Source organism: Mixophyes fleayi, chromosome 1, assembly GCF_038048845.1.
Source record: "Mixophyes fleayi isolate aMixFle1 chromosome 1, aMixFle1.hap1, whole genome shotgun sequence".
NCBI lineage: Eukaryota > Metazoa > Chordata > Amphibia > Anura > Limnodynastidae > Mixophyes > Mixophyes fleayi.
Window position 1 is genome coordinate 428,769,389 of NC_134402.1, and position 8,412 is coordinate 428,777,800.

An 8,412-nucleotide genomic window follows, 5' to 3' on the forward strand; every position below is an offset into this window, starting at 1 on the left:
TAGTCCTAGTACATAGAGTGAGTTAGGTATCATTCCGAACTAAGTAGCATATTTAGTGGAGGAAAACAGTGTGCTTTTTATGTATGACTTTTAACAGCAGAATCCAAAAAACGAATTGATTTATTTCTTTTAAAATGTTACGTTTTTCTATTAAAAGTAAAATTGTGTGGGGCAGTGACATCTGAATTATTTTAAAAAAAACTGGATGTTTGCATATGAGTGTTAATACAGCTGCACACAACAAAAAAACGCTATATATGATTATATTCTAATTTTTTTATTTTTGAATACTTGTTCAGTGAAATCTATAGTTAAAAAAGAGTGTTTGCATGTGAGGGTTTTTTCTGTGCATTTTTGACATTCAGCAACTGCATGCAGCGGCAGCAAAAATATCATCTGTCAAACCGAAGCAAGGCCATTAGATAAATTAAACAACAAAAATAATTTAGTGTAAGGTGCAAGATATACAATTGTTGAAATGCTATGCACACACTAAATTTGTAACATTACACAGCATGCATCATGGAGTGAAGAGGCAGTAACAATCAGATGTCATTAGATGGACAGAGGCATCATTAGATATTTAGACAAATACTTACCCAATTGTAAAGAGCTACCTAATTTGCTGTTGCTATATAAATAAATAAGGAAGCTGAGAGATGAAGGTGGCCTGCAGCCACACTAAAATCCTTTAAAGACTATGCACACTATACAATATATTGCCAGCTTATTCATCAGCTGCCAAGAGCAGAGCTTTCCTTACCTTACCACTATATAAATAAATGAGGATCTGAGAGATGATTGTGGCCTGCAGTCATGCTAAAAGCCTTCAAAGACTACGCACACAATACAATACATTGCCAGAGTATTCATTGGTTGCCAAAAGCAGGGCTTTCCTTACCTTGTTTTACGTATATGCTCTATGCCGAAATGCTGCCCTTCTGAATCAAACCAGGGGATTCGTATATATTTATGGAGAGGGAGGGCTGAAAAATCATTCAATCAGTGGAAACATCATCCAACCCCAGGGTAAAAGGGACTGCCCGAGACTTGCATTGGAGGTGGTCCCCAAGACCCATGTATATAAATAATATTTATATGTTCTATTAGTTAAGTGTAAAAAATATGTAAAAGAGACAAGTCAAATAGGCCAATATTTGCCCTTCCCACGCATTTAAGTAAGTATAATACTCACATTGATGTAGACTTGGTTGCCCAAAGCATGTTTTGATAATGCACTTGAAAGTTCATATTCTGAGAAATTCAGAGGACAGATTTTGGCCCTGACAGCGAATACATGTATAGCTGGAGATATGATGGCTGATGATTTATGCTATGTAATAGAGTTAGAAAACCATAAAGTATGGTTAACTATTTTTTTAATTGAATCGGAGAAAGCAAATGCACCGATGGCAGATTTACAAAATATTTCATTAAGACGACAGTGGACAGCGGCATTACTAGACATTTAAAAGATGATGAGAGGGCACAATGTTGAATGGTGAAATTCAAGGTGGTATTGTCCTTGGATTGACGTAGATCTATGCGGTAATGCTGCCCTTCTGAATCAAACCATGGGACTCATATAAATTTATGGGGAGGGAGGGCTGAAAAATAATTTCCCTAGGGGAAGCTTTGCCTGACCCGGTGTGAGAATACGAGTGTGATAACAATAACTATTCTGTTTCTCATTTCTCACATAATGTGGATTATAGCAAGTACTTTTTATAGCCCTTGCTTTTGTTCCTCAGCTCACCAGACTACAACTACATTGTCTAATTACATGTGGCTAAGGGGACATTGTAGCTCAGTATAAATATGTATATAGTGTATTATATATTGATGAAGTGGCAATGAGGTTGTTATTCATTATCTTTAAAGTGAAGTCAGGGGGTTATGGGTAGGGATCAGGTTGAAAGATACTGGCAGGGCTAAATTAATTAGTGTCCATTGTTCTCACCAGACTAGTCCAGACAGGCCATCTTGCAGGGGAGGTTCTGTTGAAGGGCAGCTATTCTTCACTCCCCTCTCCAAACCCCCCTAGTCCAGCACTGACCAATGGTTAAGAAGAATAGACCCAGGGGTTTGCCTAGGGAGGGAAAAAAACTGTGGAAATTTTATCCTAGATATAAGGAGCCACTCTGGGATTTCATACATGAAAGGTGCAAGTTCTGGTTTTGAGTTGTCGTTCTCTACTAGAGTCTACATATGCAGCTGAGAGTGATCCATGGGTCGTCAAGTCTGGACAGCCAGGTGATTGTAACTCCTTAAGCTAGTGGGGTAAGGGACAGATGATGTGGTAAACGGCCTGGCATTTATTTACTATGTGTACATAATATTCTAGTGTTGTTTGTAATACAATAAATATACTGTTTGTCACGGGCACTAGGAGTTTTACCCAGAATTCACCAGATGTAGCTACACTTACCAGAAGTGCGGACCTCTGGGTAGTGTGGTGAATCAGTGGAACCATACAGTACAATAAAGGAAAGGAATGTCAATAGTATAAATGCTGAGTCTTGGCACCGTGGAACTGTGATGGTACAGCAATTTAGTAAACAGGATAAAATGAGGAAGGAGTCCAAGTGCCTTAGCACGCAGGTAGCATATAGCAGGCCAGTACTTGATAACTGGATAACGTTAGGCAAAGACCAATCAACAATATAGTAGAAGAGTCGGCGACTTGCAGCTACAATACAGAGGCACTTGTAGACTTTAGTCCAGCTAATAGGTACCATACAGAGTAGTAGCTATATCACAAGGAAACATGAATGGTCTACAGCTGGTAAGTTTCACCACGGATATGTAGAGAAGACTTGTCCAGCGCAGGTGTGTAACAGAATAGCGTGAGTGGTCTGCAATTGGCAAGTTGTACCACTGATGTGAAGGGAAGACTTGTCCAGGCGCAGGCATGGAACGGAGTAATGTGAGTGGTCTGCAATAGGCAAGTTTTACCACTGATGTGTAGAGAAGACTTGTCCAGGTGCAGGCTTGGAACGGAGTAACGTGAGTGGTCTGCAATAGGGAAGTTGTACCACTGATGTGAAGGGAAAACTTGTCCAGGTGCAGGCATGGAACGGAGTAACGTGAGTGGTCTGCAATAGGCAAGTTGTACCACTGATATGAAGGGAAGACTTGTCCAGGTGCAGGCATGTAACGGAGCAACGTGAGTGGTCTGCTATAGGCAAGTTGTACCACTGATGTGTAGGGAAGACTTGTCCAGGTGCAGGCGTGGAACGGAGTAACGTGAGTGGTCTGCAATAGGCATGTTGTACCACTGATGTGAATGGAAGACTTTTCCAGGTGCAGGCATGTAACAGAGCAACGTGAGTGGTCTGCAATAGGCAAGTTGTACCAATGATGTATAGAGGAGACTTGTCCAGGAGCAGGCATGTAACAGAGGTAGCGAGAGTAGTCTGCAGCGGGTAAGTTCTACTACCGATGAGGAGAGGAGACTTGTCCAGAGCAAACGGATAACACGAGCAGAAACAGGAAACACCTCAGAGTCTCAAGGAATGAGAACCAAGAACAGGCAAAGGTAATAGGGCAACAGGTGCCTTAAGTACTGAGAGGTGATTAATTAACCAATGAGACTAGAGGTGGGGTATTAACAGTTCAGGGTTTCTGCACATGTGCAATCTTAGACAAGATGGTGGACGGCCGCGGCTCAGGAGAGGCGCCGGCAGGAGCGAAAGAGACCCTTGTCCCAACCTAGAGGCACTAACAGTCCGGTGAGTGACACTGTTGTACCTTTCTAACTGCATTTGCCTGAGTTACTATACGACTCCTAGAAGGTACTGGGTAGACTTACCTGGCATAGTGAGGCACCCATGCGTGGCCAGCCAGTGTGAAGTGGGTAGCATTGGGCCAGAAAACTCAGTATTTTCACACCCTGGGGAAAAGGGCACTGCCCAAGACTTGCAGTAGATGCAGTCCCCAAGAAGGTGTGTACTCTGATGCCAGGGCAACCGGGACACCTCACACTACCACTGTAATTAAAATTAACAGGCAGAGGTCAATGGATGGACAGTGATATGAATGAATAGAGGTAGACATTTTGGAAAGTAAATAGACAAATGTGGCCTGCATCCATACAACAAAAAATTCACAGATTAGGCATACAATACATGTTGAATGTTACAGGGCATCATAGACAGTGAAGCTACAGTAACTGGGGGCTCTCTCTCCCCCAGTTAGTACCACCCTATTTGCGTCTCCCCTTTACTTTAGGATGTAAGCTCTCAGCAGCAGGACCCTCTATCCTTGTGTGCTCCTTCTACTATTCCATCACCCTCTGTACCTCTTGGCCGGCTTCGCTAGCCCTGTTTTCTTTAGCTCCGGCCTACTTATCGCTGATTTCTACAATCCCTTTCACTAACTGTCCCAGAAATAATTTGATCTGTTTTACCTTGTTACCTCTGTTTGTTTATATTTTTGTTCTTTCTGTATCATGTTGTGTCTTGGGTCTCTATTTTCTGTATATGTAATGTACGGCGCTGCAGACCCTTTGTGGCACCTTATAAGTTAAAGATAATAATAAAATATTAATAACAGGCAGAGGTCATTGGATGGACAGTGGTATGAATGATCTTAATATGTATGGTTTGGAGCAGAGAAGGGAAGGGGGTACATGACAGAAACTTTCAAATGTATAAAGGGTTTGAAAAATGTACAGGAGGGAAACATTCTTCAAAGGAAGAGAAGTACTAGAACACGAGGACATGCACTGAAACTCGAGGGAAGTAGCTTCAGATGAAATTTGATGTAAAGTTACTTCACAGAGAGGGTAGTGGATAAGTGCAAATAACCTCCCAAAAGAGCTGGTAGAGGCTAATACAGTAGAACAGTTTAAACATGCTTGGAACAGACATAAGACTATCCTTATAAAGAATAAATTATCAAATATGGTTTGAGGTTACCATAGGGTAATAAAACAATGGGCAGACTAGATGGGCCAAGCGGTTATTATCTGCCGTCAAATTCTATGTTTCTATGTAATGAACAGAGTTAGACATTTTAGAAAGTAAATAGACGAAGGTGGTTTGCACACATACTACAAAAATTCAAAGATTAGGCACACAACATATTGCCAGAACATTCATTGGTAGCCAAAAGCAGGGCTTTCCTACCTTGTTTTACTTATATGCCCTACTGAATCAAACCGGAGACTCGTAAATATTTATGGGGAGGGAGGGCTGAAAAACCAATGTCCTGGGGTAAGCTTCATCCAACCCTGGGGTAAGATGGACTGCCCGAAGGTTGCAACAGAGGCGGTCCCCAAGAAAGGATGTACTCACTTTGACGCCAGGACAACCAGGACCCCTCACACTGCCACTGCATCCCGGCTAGTAACAGGCTAGTAATTAAATTATTGCTGCCTCTTGAGTGGACGTAGGGGGCATGCTCTTGGCCCGATTTCTCCTATCTCCGTGCTACCAGGTGAAGGCCTCATCTGCAAGTTCTAAAAACATATGACAGTTACTAGGAAGCCGTAACATCATAAAGAATTATATCCTGGGACCAGTGGTGTGATGGCAATCTGACCTTCCACTGTTTGGTTTTGGTATTAGTTGTTAGCTGACTCGCATCGCTCCCTCCACCACCATTTTTGATTAAATAAAAACTGTGACTTTTTGCCAAATTTACATTGGTGTCCCTGTGGTTATTTTTTTATTCAGTTACAGTAATAGTAAGTATGAACATGTGAAGGGGGTTTGGTTGCAATAAAAGGGAGAGATCAACACTATGCAGTTTATTATTTTTTTTAATCAAATCAGAGAAAGCAAATACAATGATAGCAAAGTTACAAAATCCTTCATTAAGACAGCTCGCTGCAGACTATGGCCAACGTTGGTGAAAATTGGGACTGTTGTGAAAGGATCATTAGAAAATAAACTGAAAACGACTGGAAATGAATGTTAATGCTATAAATATAAATATTTATATAATATTTATATAGTATAAATATTTTACCTATTTCTCTCAATTTTGATTTAGAACCAAAACCGGGGTGCTGTGCAGTGTGTGAGGAAGTGTAGATAAAAGTTTGATATTTCCATTTGTGGAGAGAAAGCAGTGTTTGGGGGTGTAATAGCAGTAGGGTAGTGCAGTGTAATATATGTCTGTGAAAAATAGCTTTGCACCTGCAAAGTGTAGGGAATTAGAAGGCACTCATGTGGGGGTGGAGTTTAGTGAAGGTGGGGAAGGGGGCTTTTGCAGGTCTGGTTCCTGCATTCAGTACTGGAGAGAAGAGCAGGGGAAGAGAGAGTAACTGAGAGAGGAATCAGTAGTCCAGAAAAGGGCAGTGTAGACTGGAGTAAAGACAAGTGACTAATTGTGAATGAGTAATAATTTTATTGTTAATGAGGCTGTGTGTTATATAGCAACCGCATGGCTGTCACAATAATTATCGATTGCCAAGACGTTGAAGATAAACAATACTTTCTTTGTAAAGCAAACGTATTTGTTGTAATTCAGACTGATTTTCAAAAATGTCAAAAATATTTCATTATTCATGGCTCATAATAAATGTGTAATTCATACAATTTTTTAGTGGCACAACATTTCTTTTCTATCCTCCACAATATATATTATAACAACCAAATCTGATTTTTGTGCATCTGGGCTAATATTTGTTACAAATTGAATTTTTAACACAAATAGATTTATTTTGTGACAAATTTCTACCTGCGGTAATGTAATACAATCCCGGCATACTTCTATCTCTAGTTCTCAGAGTCTCATTTGCTATAGAATTTGTTTGAAAGCAAGACATGGCTCCACCAGTAATGCATAGCTCTTTGTTACACTGTCACCTTTAACAATGCTGCAGTATAATTGACAGGTTCTTATGTCCTCGTGGACTCGAGTATTTCATATATTCTGCTCAGTATATAACCGAAATACAGTAGTTTTTGGCGTGAAGGCATACATTGCAACTGATATGTAAGAATGTTCCTCTCTACTCTCTGAGCTGTCATTCATGCTCACTGCAATCCTCACGATGGCACCTGCCAATTTTAGCTTGTCTCACCCCCTTATTGTTTTGAACCTGCCCATATGCACAAGAACCACTCATATTTCTAATTATATATTGTGGGGAACTAGTAATGTTACTGTGTGTGTAAAAAACATAAAAGTTCAACTTTACAGATACCTGTATACAAGACACAGTTCTTCTTTTTAGTGAATTTCCCAAGGTTGCCATGGATTATATTATGATTTCAAGCAGCTACTTTCCTCTGCTACCCACAGACAACGTCTCATCAATCTCTCATTTATTCTTGGCAGGGTCTCAGTGTGTTTGCTTTTTCCCGTACCAGTGCCCTGAAAACAGTGAACAATGTTCTGTATCAAGGCTGGATCCTCTTGGAAACAGAGAACCGTCGACCTCTGCACACTAGGAGCCATTAAATGCTCAAAGATAAAGTCTGAAATACTGTATAATGGTGCATGTATGTACCCAATAAACAATAAAATATACTTATATATGTATATAGTTGGGATAACACATTCACTTCTCTAAGATATAATGTTAATAAGGGCCTGATTCAGAGTGGAACACAAACGTAACATGCGATTGCACACAAGTGTGAACGTGTTTACGCTGTATTCAGAGTTGAAGACATATCCAGGTCTGAATCAGTGACAGATGACAACAGACACAACCCTCAGGCACTTAGGTCCATCTTGCAAACATGCAAAAATCTTTTATTTTCTATGTTATGAACATAATTGATATGAAGCATCATTTAACCTTGAATAACCAGCTAATGCAGTGGGAACAACTTCCTGATATGCATACAAAAATGATAAAAAGCATTGGTGCTCAGTGGACAGCAACAGGCAGCATAGTGATTGGTTGCCTGTTGCTCTATGGGGTCCCACAATACTGTGCGACAGACAGGAAGCAGGAAGTCTTCACTACCTGTCTGCTGACCTGAGGAGCGAGGAGCAATGCCGGCCAGTGCTAATAAAGGTAAGTGAGGAGGTTGCACCTATTAAGCTATAAGGAGGGGGGAGCTGCACCTATTAAGCAATAAGGAGGGGGGGGGGTTACACCTATTAAGCTATAAGGAGGGGGGAGCTGCAGCTATTAAGCTACAAGGAGGGGGCTGCACCTATTAAGCTATAAGGAGGGGGGTTACACCTATTAAGCTATAAGGAGGGGGGAGCTGCACCTATTAAGCTACAAGGAGGGGGCTGCACCTATTAAGCTATAAGGAGAGGGGGCTGCACCTATTAAGCTATAGGGAGGGGGGAGCTATATGTATTAAGCTATAGGGAAGGGACTGCACCTACCAAGCAATAGGGAGGGGGAGCTGAACCTACCAAGCTATAGGGAGGGGGGCTGCATATGTCAAACTATAGGGAGAGGGACTGCCTATATCAAACTATAGGGAAGGGGGCTGC